A 15,583-nucleotide genomic window follows, 5' to 3' on the forward strand; every position below is an offset into this window, starting at 1 on the left:
TGAAACCTATCAAACTCTCATTCCTCAGGACATGATGTAAACAAACCCTGTAGTACAGAATCCATTAGGGCCTTTTTAAACGAGCCTAAAAGCTCAAAAACCTTTCACAATTTCCAAGCAGGCAAACAGATGGCTGAGCTCTTCTACAAAAAATGAATGAAAGCCATGGCGAGAGTTAAAATGATTAACTATTGATCTCACATTGGACCAGCCTTTCAATATTGTACAATGCAGAATGACACGCTGTCCAGTGAATAACCTATTCTAGTGTACCTGAAAATGGTTTCATATTGACACTGCTGTTCTTGTACTTGAAATCTATTCTTATTTATCCATGGGATGAGGGTGTCACTGTCTAGGTCAGAATATATTGCCCAAACCTTACCAGTAGTCATAAGTAACAGTCAAGTAGCCATATTATTCAATGGTTACTTAGCTTTAGATTTGTAAAAGTCACTCTCTTTATTTAGGCCACACCATTTTGTGATGAACTGCAAAGGAGGCAATGCCATTTTTACTCTTTGAATTGCCAGACCAGTATCATAATCACACCTATACTGAGCCATAAAGATGAGTTGAAGGGATTCCCAATAGTTCAGTGCTTTAGTTGGGAAAATAATTAGTCTGGGTTCCTGCAACCATCTGTAACTTTAAACTACATCATTATCACAATTGAAGTGTTAACTATTTGCAAGCCACTAAAATTGCTCAACAAATGTATCTATATTGAGAGTGGACAAAGCACGTTTCATGCAACAAACTAGACTGGATTTGAATTCAGGTCCCAGGGACAGAAATCCAGAGTTTAACTGCATTCCTAAATCACCAATGATGAGATTTTTTGAATACACAAATTTATATAAAAACAATTTGTGCCATAAAGTGATATTTTATTGCTATTAAGTCAGATGTTTTCTTTTCTTTGGAATGGATTGTGTAATTGCATCAATTTAATAAGTTGCCATCTGTCCATAACTGCTCTTTGCTTTAAATGTTTTGCCATTTCTTTTGTTCATACCATTGACAAAGGATTCATTAGGCCCCTATACTTCTTTATACACAAGAGACAATGTGAACTTGGTGACTCCATTAACATACATATCATTAACATGACGACAATTTTCATGAACATCCCTGCTCTAAAGTGCCTCGATTTTGGAAGCCTTTTATCTTCACTGCACTTAATCATGACTCAAGAGTTTTCACTAGGCCTGAATTACCTGATTAGAAACCACCATAATTTAGAACAACCTGTTAACTGCATTAGTTACTAAAAAAATTCTGGCTTAAGATATATCACTTCATTCTCATAGATGCTATGAATGTTTCTGCAGATAATTGGGTTTCAGGTATTGAGGGAAAACTTTGGTTTGAATAATTAAACATGAGCTGGAGAAGTATGTTCAACGTGTGTAAAACAAGCTGAAAATATCCAACTTTTTTACATTTCCAGGTCTATTTGCATCATTATTCTTCTACATCATTCGCAGATAAAGATATAAACCATGTAGCTAAGTATGAGTTTCGCTATTAAACTTTGAAACATTTGCCCTCTGCTGTTCACATGTTGACAAAGGAGCTCAAGCTGCATGTTGATCATTTGACTCTTATAAATCCGTAAAACTCCGTTAAAATAAATATACTTCTTTTTATAGTTACAAAAATGAGCACATGACTCCCATTTGCTGGTGCAGTAGGTATTCTTAAATGTTTATGTTGTTGAAAGGAAATGTTACCATCCAGAAGCTTAAAATTATAAGAATAGAAGAATTTGGAGCAGGAGTAGGCCATCTGGCCCCTCAAGCCTGCTCCGCCATTTAATAAGATCATGGCGGATCATGGACTCAGCTCCACTTATCTGATCAGTCACATAACCCTTAATTCATTTACTGTTCAAAAATATATCTATCTTTGCCTTAAAAACATAATGAGGTAGCCTCAATGGCTTCTCTGGGCAGGGAATTCCACAGATTCACAACTCAGTCATCCTCAGCTCAATCTTAAATTTGCTCTACCTTATCTTGAGGCGATATTTCCTAGTTCTAGTTTCACCCACCTGGACTTCCCACGTACATATAACAGTCAAGAAGGCATGACAATGCCATTTCTTCCTCAGGTGGCTCAGGAAATTTAGCACATCCATAAGGACCCTCATCAACGTCTACACATGCACCACTGAAAGCATATATCTGGGCACATAATGGCCTAGTATAGCAACTACGCTGCCCAGGACCGTAAGATACTACAGAAGGTGGTGTGCACAGCCCAGACCATCATGGAAGCCAACCTTCCATCCATGGACTCCATTTACACGGCTTGCTGCCATGGAAAGGCTACCAACATCATAGACCCATCGAAGCCCGGTAATGATCTTGTGCAACCTCTTCCGTCAGACAGAAGATACAAAAGCCTGAACTCACACACCATTAGGTTCAGGAACAGCTTTTTCTTGGCCATTATTAGACTGATTAATGGGCTTCAAATAATGCTGATCTTGCTAACATTGATCCTGCCTCGCACACACCCTATGCAATCTAACCTGTATGCCTCTGTCTATGTCTTTTTACAACCTCTGATCTGTACATCCTTGCTTACTATGGTCTGCCTGTACCGCTTGTAAACCAAGCTTTTCACTGTACTTCGGTACACGTGACAATAAATCAATCAATCAATCAGTGGAAACAACCTACCGGCTTCTATCTTATGTATTCCCTTCATAATTTTATCTTTCTATAAAATCCTTCCTCATTCTTTTAAATTCCAATGAGTATAGTCCCAGTTTACTCAATCTATCCTCAGAAGACAACCCACTCAATTCTGAAATCAACCTGGTGAACCTCCTCTGCACCTTTTCCAGTGCCAGTACATCCTTTCTCAAGTAAAGAGATCAAAACTGTATACAATACTCTGGCCTCACCAGCACCCAATAAAGTTGCAGCATAACCTCCTTATTTTTAAACTCCATCCCTCTGGCATTGAAGGATAATATTCCATGTGCCTTTTTAATTACCTGCCATGCCTGCAAACCAAATTTTTGTGATTCATTCACAAGGACACCCAGGTCCCTCTGCAAAGCGGCATGCTGCAATTTTTCACCATATACACAGTAGTCCATTTTGCTGTTATTCCTACCAAAATGAATGACCTCACATTTACCAGCATTGTACTCCATCTGCCAGACCCTTACCCACTCACTTAACCTATCTTTATCCTTCTGCAGACTTTGTGTCCCTTGCACACTTTGCTCTACCATTCATCTGATTGTCATTTTCGAACTTTGACATACCACACTTGGTGCCCACCTCCAAATCATCAATGTAAATTGTAAACGGTTGTGGTCCCAACACTGATCCCTGAGGCACACCATTAGTCACTGATCTCCAAACAAAAAAAAATCCGTTTTTCCCCACTCTTTGCTTTCTGTTCGTTAACCAATCCTCTATCCATGCTAATACATTACCCATAATGCCGTGCACTTTTATCTTATGCAGCAGCCTTTTGTGCGGCATCTTGTCAAATGTCTTTTGGAAGTCCAGATACACCACATCTACTGGTTCCCTGCTGTCCACTATGCTCATAATGTCCTCAAAGAATTCCAATAAATTAGTTAAACATGACCCACCATTCATGAACCTATACATGTCTGCCTGATGGGACAATTTCTATCCAGATGTCTCGTTATTTCTTCCTTGATGATAGATTCAAGCATATTTCCCATCACAGAGGTTGAGATAATGGGCCTATATTTACACGCCTTTTATTTACCTCTTTACATCAGTGTTATGTATATCGTGATTAAGGAGTCCTGCAGACTTGAATTACCCCTGTACTCAAGTTTTTGACATACCTCCTGTCAGCCATTTGATTCTGTTAAACAATAGGCTGCCCCTTTGCTCTTCCATCTTCCATTGCACCCAATGTTTCTTTCCCAACCAGCAAGAGAACGATCCTGTAAATCCATGTACAGAAACAGTAAACTCAGAATTATAAGTGCCCTTTAGTCAATCAAACCTACACCAACCAAAGTCCATAAATAATGATCCTGAAGACTATGTTTGTAATTTCTTCAATCAAACATAAGCTGCACAGAAAACGGAATCATGTTAGTCTGGCATCAAGCTCATGTTGTCTCTTGTGTGTAAAGAAGTATTAGGGCCTAAGAAATCCTTTGGTGATGGTGGTACAAAAGTGATTAAAAAACATATCTAATATCATTACATCTGGGTTTTGACATCCATCCAATTTTTGTTACTCTCCGCTGACAATAAAAGCATGCCAGCATAGTCACTAATTGGTACTAAATGTAAACTTGCGTACACATTCTTATTTTCATCTTTTTATTGCAGCTTCGACAATTGTTGAGTGAGGTATTTTGCGTCCATATGAGCTGATGGTGACAAATGCAGGCAAGTATCATGATATTTAACAACCTTCTTAAGAGATACAAATGCAGCAGATTTTTGGTGGGAAGAAAACAATGGTCCATTCTTTTTGATCAGTGGTGAATGAATGAATGCTGCCATTCATACACTACTGAAAAACATTCTATGGATATTTTATTGAATCCTGATAATCATAAATTCATTTCAGGACAAAATCTGATGAAGGGTCACCGGACCCGAAACGTTAACTCTTTTTCTCCTTCACAGATGCTGCCAGACCTGCTGACCTTTTCCAGCAACTTTGTTTTTGTATCATCCACAGGGGATTTGGAACCAATATCAGTAGGTCTGCAGAGCCTGAACAGAAAGTACAAGGTTTAATTTTGTAAAGTACAAGGTCCAATCTTGTGAAGAAAATGAAATAAAGAGAGGGAAAGGAAGGAGAAATGAAAAGGGATAAAAAAATGACCATTTAAAAGGCAATTATTTATTTCATATTTTTAAACCTCAATAGTATTTAAAAGTTGAACAACTAATACTCTGCTCTTTTAGAAGTTCACTTTCAGTGCCAGAGATGTTCTTTGTTAGGAATTAAGAGTTATCACATCTTTAAAAATTTACTCGCACTGGAATAAACAAGGCCCAACACCAACCACCACACTCTCACATGCTTCTAGAACAGCCACTCTAAGGGAAAACTTCTTGATTTCCATCTTTAATTGAGTATGTGACAATGCCAGAAATTGCTGTCTGACTTATCCTTCAGCGTGAATAGTCAGACAGATATTTCTACTGCCCAAAGCAATTCCTTCATCTCAAGCAGTGGAGTGTAGGCCTGTTTTCTGATCAGTGCAATGGTGTTAAGCTAATTGGGTGTGGAGATGTCAAGAGGCTGGACGAGAAAGATGAAGGACTGTAACTTGGCTAGGATTAGTGACATATGTTCTGTGCAAGTATTTTACAGTGCGATAAAGTACTGAGCATGTCATTCATCACTGGCATTTGCCCTGGAAATGATATTCTGTTTCAGCTTTGCAAAAACAAGAGGCACTTAGTCTCTGGATCCAGGGGTGATTGGAAAGATAAAATATTGAAACCTTTTGAATTTTTCATGCTTTCCTAGCTCACATTATTTTTTGTGCAGCATTTTTGCGTGTTGGGATGACCACAAGTATGAATTTTCTGCACTCGGAATTATTATTGAGAAGATGATAAGAAATTTGAATGTCCATCCCCATGTTATGTTCTTTGCTGATGTAGGTTTTGGAAGCCTAAAAAAATTTGTGTCCACTCATGGAGGCTTGCTGAGGAGTCTGTAAATCCCAACAAGTAAATGTTAAATGTTTTGACATTTTCAAAAGTCACTGTTAGAAGCTGTGTTGTAATGTAAATGTATTTAGATGCATTATTATAGGCTTTGTTTTGTAAAGACAAGTTTACCATGACATTGAACACTATAATGTGAGCAGTGACATGCATTACAGCACTTATCCCTATTGAGAAATTCTGATAACACTCAAAACAGTTGAAAAGAAAATAAACTAATTAACTCTCTGAGTTGTTTAGACTGAGATTCAAATTCCCAGCAATCTTCAATACTTGAAATAAAACAATGTAATTAAACATTAAATCAAAATTTGTGGATCTGTTATATTCTGATGTTAAACACAAATGAAACACCAGTTACGACATGAAAAAGGTAATCTAGTGTTTGACTTTCAATGGAATCCATTATTAATATTTATAAAATTTATTTGATAGTTGGGGCTAGTATGAATTCTTAGAGTTTCAAGCTCCAAAAGTGCTAATCTCATGGAGTTGGGGGAGCAGGATATCAAAGTATCAGATCTTGATTTATAATTTTGAGAGGTTGATAAATGATTATTAGTCTTTGGTGTCCTAAGTGAACAATTTATTTTTACAACAAATAGATCACTGGAGGAGATTTCAACCTCTTACATGTCTTTTATAGACAAGCTTTTGTTTTACTATGTCGGGTCTTTGCACAAAACAGTTCTATAAGCTGATTAAAGGTTTATTTCTTCAATGCGTATTTCAAAGATATAGAGATATTCCCATTGTGAATACTGGGTAAGTATCATAGAATCAACACAGAATACCTACAGTGTGGAAGCAGGCCATTCAGTCCCTCGAGTTCTCATTGGCCCTCCAAAGATCATCCCATCCAAACCCCACCCCAACCCTATCCCTGTTAACCTGCATTTCCCATGGCTAGTCCACCTAGCCTGCATATCCCCAGCACTATGGGCAATTTAACATGGCCAATCCACCTACACATCTTTGGACTGTGGGAGGAAACTGGAGCACCCAGAGGAAACTCACACAGACTCTGGAAGAATGTGCAAACTCCACACAGACAATCGCCAAGGATAGAATCGAACCCAGGTCCCTGGCGCTGTGAGGCAGCAAATCAAATTCTCTGCTGATATGAAGTTAGGCAGGATTATAGACAGTGTAGATGACAGCATAGAATTACAAAAGGATATTGATAGACTCAATGAAAGGGCAAACTGTGGCAGATGGAATTCAACATAAGCAAGTGTGAGATTATCCATTTTGAACCAAAAAAGGATAGACAAAGATACTTTCTAGATGATATGAATTTAAATACAATGGATGTCCGAAGGGACTCGAGGGTTCATGTGCATAGATCTTTAAAATTTCATGAATGTGTGCAGAATATAATCAAAAAAGCTAATGGATCGCTTGTCTTTATAGTAGAGGACTTGAGTACAAGGATTCAGAAGTTATGCTGCAGTGATACAAAACCCCACTTAGACCCCACTTGGAGCACTTTGAGCAGATCTGGGCATCTCACCATAGGAAGGATAACATTGGCCTTGGACGGAGTACAATTTATGTTTATGAAAATGATACCTGGAGCTCGGGGGTTATGTTATAAGGAGAGATTATGCAAATTAGGTCTGTTTTCTTTTGAATTTAGAAGGTTAAGGATGATCTGATCGAAGTCTTCAAGATAATACAGGAAAAGATAGGGTAGATAAAACTAAACTATTTCCATTGTTTGGGGATTCTAGAAAAAAGGGATATATTTCGAAAATTAGGGCCAGACCATTCAAAAGATGGTAGTTGCTTGGAACTGCCTTTCAGAAATGACAGTGAATGCTGAATCAATTATTAATTTTAAATCTGAGATAGATACATTTTGTTAAGCAAAGGTATTATTGGCCAAAGGAAGGTACATGGGATTGGGCCACATATCAGCCATGATCTCATTGAATGGTGAAACAGGCTCAGGTGGCGGAATGGCCTACTCCTGTTCCTATGTTCCTAGAATTTAGTTTACAGATAAGCTTGTATACATGGGAATTGAATGTACTTGCTGAAAAATAATTCATGTATTCTTCCACCCTGCTTCCCAAGAGTTTGACTAAGGGAGAGGGTGATACATAGGGACCAATATCCACCTTGATTATGTTTGCAATGCAGTTTTCTTGCGCCACTGCTCATTGATGCCTTTAAACAGCCAATTGATTGCTGCTTAAGAGGCATATCCTACCAATGTTGGTACTAACCCAGCAGTGGGCAGGGACTCACCATGCAGAGCTTGAGATGCAAACCATGGTGGAATGTTTGCATCTGTGTTCACAAAGGGTGTCCATCTTTCCAAGCCAACAAGTGCTTGACTGAGAGACTTTTTGTGAAGAAGGAGGTTGAACAATCAGAGGGGAAAAAACAAAAAAAACCCGACTCTTTGGAAATAAATATATTAGTCATACAGGAGCTCCATTTTGAGATATGCTAGACAAGTCTGACCAGTATGTTTCATTCACTGGTTTTATTCATTTGTCATTCTGGGACTCCGACCTTTGCTGCCAACCACATGATACCTTCCTCCCCATAGTCACCACTTCGTGAAACTTATCCTGTCTTCATTCGCCTCTGAACTGAGTCCTGAACATCTGGTGATTCTTGTCCTGTCAAGAGTCCTGGTGAAGGGGTAAACCCCAGACGTTGACTTTTCTGCTCCTCTAATGCTGCCTGACCTGCTGTGTTCCTCCAATTCCACACTGTATTGACTCTGACTCCAGTATCTGCAGTTTTTGCTATCTCCAAGAGCTACTGCACCTCTGTTTGTGAAATCCAGCTGATGACTTCTATACATTGACAAGTAGCTGACTCATTCTCATGCAGGGAAGCAGTGGCATATTTTTAGTGTTACGGACTAGCAATCCAGATACCAAAGTTAATGTTCTGTGGGCATGGACTTAATACCCCATGTTGAAATTTAAATTCAATAAAATGTGGAATTAAAAGTAAGTTTAATGACCATGTAACCAATGTTCTCTCTAAGCTGCCTGTGTGCTCCCTGTCCAAAGATTCGTGAATGGTAACATTTTTGCAGCATTAAATTCTGGTTCCAGAATAAAACTGCATGTAACAATGTTGATTGTCATATATACCCAGTTGGTTCATCAATGTCCTTGAGCAAAGGAAAACAGCTTTTCTTACCTGGTGTCACCTTCATGTGATTTCAGAGCCACAACAACATGGTTGACCCTTAGCTACCTTCTGAGCTAGCCGAGCAAGCTAATAAATTGCCACACAGTCTTGCCAAGAAAGGAACAAAAATTGACACACCACTTGGCACTTACCTTGGCATCGGAAATGACAATGGCAAACTCAGCCTCGTTAATCCTGAAAAGTCCTCCTGACTAACATTCGTGAGTGTGTCAAAATTGGGACAGCTGTACCATAAAATTCTCAAGCTACAGTCTGATATTGCCTATAAGACATGGGCCCATGAGCACGACAACATCCCAAACGCTACCAAAATCAACTTCTGGGTAAGAGCATGACAAAGCCACCAGACAAGAGGGACTGGTCCTGCAAGTCCTCACCAATGGCTCCAGACCCCATAAATTATCATCGCCTCAGGTCAAATGTGGGCAAGGAAACCTCCAGTTGTTTAGCATCTACATTTTCCCAGCTGCCCTATCAGATAATGATCCATATTTGAACACTACTCGCTGGGAGCATTGCAGGTGCCAAAGGGGGAAAAATATACTCTAGGTGGCGGTTTTCAATGTCCATCACCAATTCTGATTTGGCAACACCACTTGTGACGGAGTTGACTTAATCCTCAAGGACATTGTAGTTAGACTGGGTCTGCTGCAGATGGTGAGGGAACCAAAAGAAGCAAGGACTGACATGACCCTGCACTCATTAATCTACTTGCTGTACATGTGTCTGCCCATGAAGATACTGGTAGGATTGACTACCACACAGTTATTGTGGAGACAAAGTGCATTGTGGAGACAAAGTTTGTATTGTGCACTGATAAGGAAGTGTAAGCCATCAGCAACAGTAGAATTGTATTCAACCACAATCTGTGATCCCATGAATTGGTGCATCCACACTTTACCATTACCATCAAGCAGGAAATCAACACTGGTTCAATGAAAAGCACAGGAGGGCATATCAGGATCTTATTAATATACTATCAATCCAGAGACCCAGGTAATGACCTGGGTTTGAATCTCACCACAGCAGATATCGGAATTTGAATTCAATAATAATTTGGAAGAAAGTATCTAATGATAACAATGAAACTATTATCAATTGTCAGGGAGACAATTGGGGTTCTCTAATGTCCTTTAGGGAAGGAAATCTGCTGTACTTACCTGGTCAAGCCTACATGTGACTCCAGACCCACAACAATGCCGTCAACTCTTAACTACCCTTTGGGCAATTAGGGATGGGCAAGAAATGCTGACCTAGCCAGTGACAACCACATCTCACGAAATAAAATCAGCACCACACAGATCTAAAAATGAGGTGTCAGACTGGGGAAGCTACAAAACAGGACAACTTTAATGCCCAAAAGTAGAGCTGGCATGCAACAGACAGGATTGAACAATACCAAACCAAAGTGTCAGATCTATGCTCTGCAGTCCTGCTATATTCAGTTGTGAATAGCGGTGGGCAAATTCATTGGAGGAATGTACCCCACATTTAACCCAATCTTCAATTAAAACAGAAAATGCTGGAGAAACCCAGCAAATCAGGGAGCATCTGTGGAGAGAGAAACAGAGTTTGTACTTCAAGTCGAATAAAAATCTTCTTCAGAATTTTTTTTTTATTGATGAATTCCAGCATGCACAGCATTTTGTTTTTATTATCCACAAATATCCACAGGATCTATCCATATCCCCATCCTCAATGATGGGGGAGCCTAGCATATCAGTGCAAAACAAAAAGCTGAATCATTTGCAGCAATTTTCAGGTAAAAGTGCTGAGTGGATGATCCACTTTGGCCTCCTACAGAGGTCCCCTAAATCACAGATGCCAGGCTTCGGCCAACTCAATTCACCGCTCATGATACCAAGAAATGGATAAAGGCAGTGGATACTGGAAAGGCTATGTGCCCAACAACATTCCAGCAATATTTGCTGCAGAATGTGTGCCACTTCCCACCCAGCCAAGCTGTTCCAATACAGCGGTAAAATTGGCAACTACCCAACAATGCAGAAAGTTACCTAGCTATGCCCTGTTTTAATAAACAGAATAAATCCAGGCTGGATAATTAAGGCCTGATCCGTCTCTTCTCGATTAATTAACAAAATGAAAGAAGAGGTCATTGATGGTGCCAACAACTTACCCTTGCATGGAAAAACCTGCTCACTGAAGCTCAGTTTAGGTTCTACACACCTTCATTACAACCTTGGTTCCAACATGGAAATAAAGAGCTGAATTCCAAAGGTGACCCTAACACGTACTTGCTTGACATTGGAGTAGTAGTTGATCAAGTGTGACAAAATTGAAGTCAATGGGAACTGGGGGGAAATCTCTTTGATGGTTGGAGTCATGTCTAGCTCAATTGAAGGTATTTGTGGTCACATGAAACTAGTCAACTCAGTTCCAGGACATCTCTGCAGGTGTTTCTCAGGGCAGTGTTCTCGGCTCAATAATCTTCAGCTGCTTTAGCAATGACCTTTCCTCTATCCTCAGCTCAGAAGTGGGAGGTCCACCAATAACTACAAAATGTTGAGCATCGTTCATGATTCCTCAAAAACTGAAGCAGTCCATTTTGAAGTCCAACAATACCTGCAAAATATTTAGGCTAGGGCTGACAAGTCGCTGGTAACATTTCTCACCATAGTAGTTGTGGCTAATGACCATCTTCAATAAGGGAATCTAATCATCGGCCCTGAGCATCACTGAATCTCCTACTATCAACATCACGGGCTTACCATTGACTAGAAATCAAACTGCACCAAAAATTTCTATAATGTGGTCACAACTGCAAATCAGAGACAATGAATTCTGCTGTGAGTAGGTCATTGACTTCCAAAGTCTGTCCACCATTTTATAAATGCACAAGTCAGGAATTTGATGGACTGTTCTCCATTTGTCTGGATAAATGCAACTCCAACAACATTCAAGAAGGCTTGACATCATCTAGAACAAAGTAGCCTGTATGAATGGCCACCAAGTACCACTGTTCACCAATGTACAGAGATAGGAGTGTGTGCTATCTGCAAGATAAAGTGCAACAACTAAGGCTCTTTCAACACCTTCCAAACCCCAAACCTCTACCTCCTTGAATAACAAGAATAGCAGATACATGGAAACACCACACTGCAAACGTTATTTTCAAGCCAGGCCCATCGTAACTAAGAAATATATCACAGTTCCTTTCTGAACAGTGCTATGCGTGTGCCTACATCCTGTGGAACGTAGCAGTTCAAGAAAGCAGTTCATTACCACCTTCTCCAGGGCAAAATGTACAAAAGGTTTTGGCCATCCAGTTCACACATCATAAGTGAATAAAAAAAATACACAACTCTGGGTATGATTCCCTCATTAGCGCCTCTCCCAACACCACTTGTTGCAGTCTACAATTGAAAACTGTATTCATTCTACTCCTTTTCACAGTAAAAATGGGTTTGGAATGTAGTAATAGTAATGCATCAACATTCCAGATAGTTACAGTTCAGACCTTGGTAACAGGAAGTTGTGAAATGAGTTCAATAAATACGGACGGCACTGCTGCCTCAAAGTGCCAGCACCCAGGTTGGATTCCACCCTTGGATCACTGTGTACAGTTTGCACATTCTCCCCATGCACTTGGATTTCCTCCCACAATCCAAAATTGTGCAGGTTAGGTGGATTGGCCATCCTAATTGGCCATACAGTCCAGGGATGTGCAGATTAGGTGATTAGCCATTGCAAATGCAGGATAACAGAGATAGGGTAGGGAGGGTTGGATCAGGTTGGGATGTTCTTTAGAGAGTCAATGAGATTTGATTGGCTAAATAGCCTGCTTCCACACTGTAGGGATTCTATGATTCTATGAAATGTAAAGTTTACAGGGCAACATCAGAAGGAGTTATCATCTTGTAAAATTTAGATAGTCAATAAATGCAGTCTTGTCGGTTTCACCCACATTCTAAATCTATATATAGAAAGTCTTGTCTTTGTTGTATTTGTGCAGTCTCAGATCCAAGAAAATAGTTTATTTGCAAACAATAAACGTAGCTACATATTAAATTTTACTTGGTAGATTATAAAATTTTATTGGCATAATTGTAAGGAATTAACAAAGACAGTTTAACAGCACTAACCTGACTATTAACATTCCTTAATTGATTTTCTTTAAATAAAACTTTTGATAAGGTACCCCAAATGAACTTGTTTAGCAAAATTAAAGTACATGAGATCGGGGACAATTTAGTTGCATGGATTAACGACTGGCTAAGAGACTCAAAAGAGAGTTCTCATGAAAGGATCATTCGAACATATGCAGACTGTGACCAGAAGGGTAAGCAAGGATCAAAACTTGGGCCCCAGTCATTCACAATATATATCAATGATTTGAATGTGGAGACCAAATGAAATATTTCCAAATTTGCAGATCTTACAAAGCTAAACAGGAATGTGTATTGTGACTGAAGAAGCAAAATATTTTCAGGAGGATTTGGACAGGATTAGCAATTGTGCAAGAACATGGCAGATGGGATATATCGTGGAAAAATGTGAATATTCAATTCGGTCAGAAAAACATATGTGCAGGTATACCTAAATGGTGAGAGGTTGAAGATGTAGATGTGCAAAGAGACTCGGGTGTCCTTGTCAATACGTAACTGAAGGCTAACACGCAGGTGCAGCAAGCTATTAGGAAGGCTAGCGGAATATTAGTCTTTATCACAAAAGGTTTTGAATGCAGGAGCAGAGACGTCTTGCTTCATTTATACAGGAGCTTGGTTAAATCACAGTTGGAATATTGTGTGGAGCTTTGGCTTCCTTATTTCAGGAAAATACTATTGTCACAGAGGAAGTGCAATGAAAGTTCACAAGTCCAGTTCACAGGATGGTGGGACTGTGTTTTGATGAGAGATTGGGTAAACTGGGCCTACATTCTCTAGAGTTTCAAAGAATGAGATATAATTGGAATGAAACCTACAAAATACTGAAAGGGATGGACAGGGTAGATGCAGCTAAGATGTTTCCTCTGGTTTGGGCATCGAGAACCAGAGAACACAATTTAAAAATAATGAGGATGCCGTTTAGGGCTGAAATGAAGGGAAATCTTTTTCCTCAGAGTTGTGAATTTTAGGAATTCTCTACCTTACAGGGCTGTGGAAGCTGAGTCGTTGAGTATATCTAAAATAGTGGGTAGTAAATCTTTGATGATGAATGGAGAAAGTGTAGATAAAAACACAGGCTTGATGGGCTAAAAAGCCTCCTCCTGCTTCTATTTTCCTGTTCTTATTGACGACCTTTTGCTGAACTTTTGATATTAATGGAATCTCAAATTTCCCAGTAGGATGTGGTTGCACGTTAATAGTACAGCGACTTTGTTATTATGGGAAATCAGAATAGGTATTCCAAATTACAATTTTGAGTAAGTAATGAACTGATTAATTTGTTTGCCACAATCTACAAGATTTATAACTTCTAAATTTTGAAGATTAAACTGTTTGGATTGCAATCCCTGTGGACACAGTGCAGTCTGTGAAAAAAAAATGAAATATGAGGGCTATAACTTTAAATAGCTTGATATTCAAACCTCATCTTAAATTCATACCAATCAGTATCCTTTATTTTCTGAATTTTTATAGCGCCCAAAAGTGAAAAGGGGTAAAGGTTAACAGGGGCTGGTTGCTGTGCATTTAAAACACATGAATAGGAGCATTAGGAGACCACATAGACTTTCAAGTTTGCTCCACCATTCTAGATGAACATGGCTGATTTTCTACCTCAAGTCAACCTTCCCATCATATCTCCTTATCTCTAAATTTCCTTAATGCCCAAAAAAATCAATGTGTGTGATATATACCATCAATTGGAAATTCAAAATTTTCACATAGAGGTAGATGTATTTTGGTTTCAGTTTTGTGCGGGTGCGTTCCTTTTTAAGGATTTCATTAAGGTATTTGGAACAGGGACCTAAATATATCATTTCCAAGAAAGCATGCAATTCAGTCATAGATAACAAGGCGTAGAGCTGGATGAACACAGCAGGCCAAGTAGCATCATAGGTGCAGGAAAGCCGACGTTTCGGGCTTAGACCCTTCTTCAGAAATGGGGGAGGGGAAGGGAGTTCTGAAATAAATAGGGAGAGAGGGGGAGGCGGATAGAAGATGGATAGAGGAGAAGATAGATGGAGAGGAGACAGACAGGTCAAAGAGGCGGGGATGGAGCCAGTAAAGGGGAGTGTAGGTGGGGAGGTAGGGAGGACGGACAGGTCAAGGGGGCAGGATGAGGTTAGTAGGTAGGAGATGGGAGTGGGGCTTGAGGTGGGAGGGGATAGGTGGGAGGTGGACAGGTTAGGGAGGCGGAGATGAGCTGGGCTGGTTTTGGGATGCGGTAGGGGGAGGGGAGATTTTGAAGCTTGTGAAATCCACATTGATACCATTGGGCTGCAGGGTTCCCAAGCAGAATATGAGTTGCTGTTCCTGCAACCTTCGGGTGGCATCGTTGTGGCACTGCAGGAGGCCCAGGATGGACATGTCGTCTGAGGAATGGGAGGGGGAGTTGAAATGGTTTGCGACTGGGAGGTGCAGTTGTTTAGTGCGAACCGAGCGCAGGTGTTCTGCAAAGCGGTCCCCAAGCCTTTGCTTGGTTTCCCCGATGTAGAGGAGCCATGACGGGAACAGCAGATGCAGTATACCACATTAGCAGATGTGCAGGTGAACATCTGCTTGATGTGGAAA

Source organism: Rhincodon typus, chromosome 3 (assembly GCF_021869965.1).
Source record: "Rhincodon typus isolate 14 chromosome 3, sRhiTyp1.1, whole genome shotgun sequence".
Classification (NCBI taxonomy): domain Eukaryota; kingdom Metazoa; phylum Chordata; class Chondrichthyes; order Orectolobiformes; family Rhincodontidae; genus Rhincodon; species Rhincodon typus.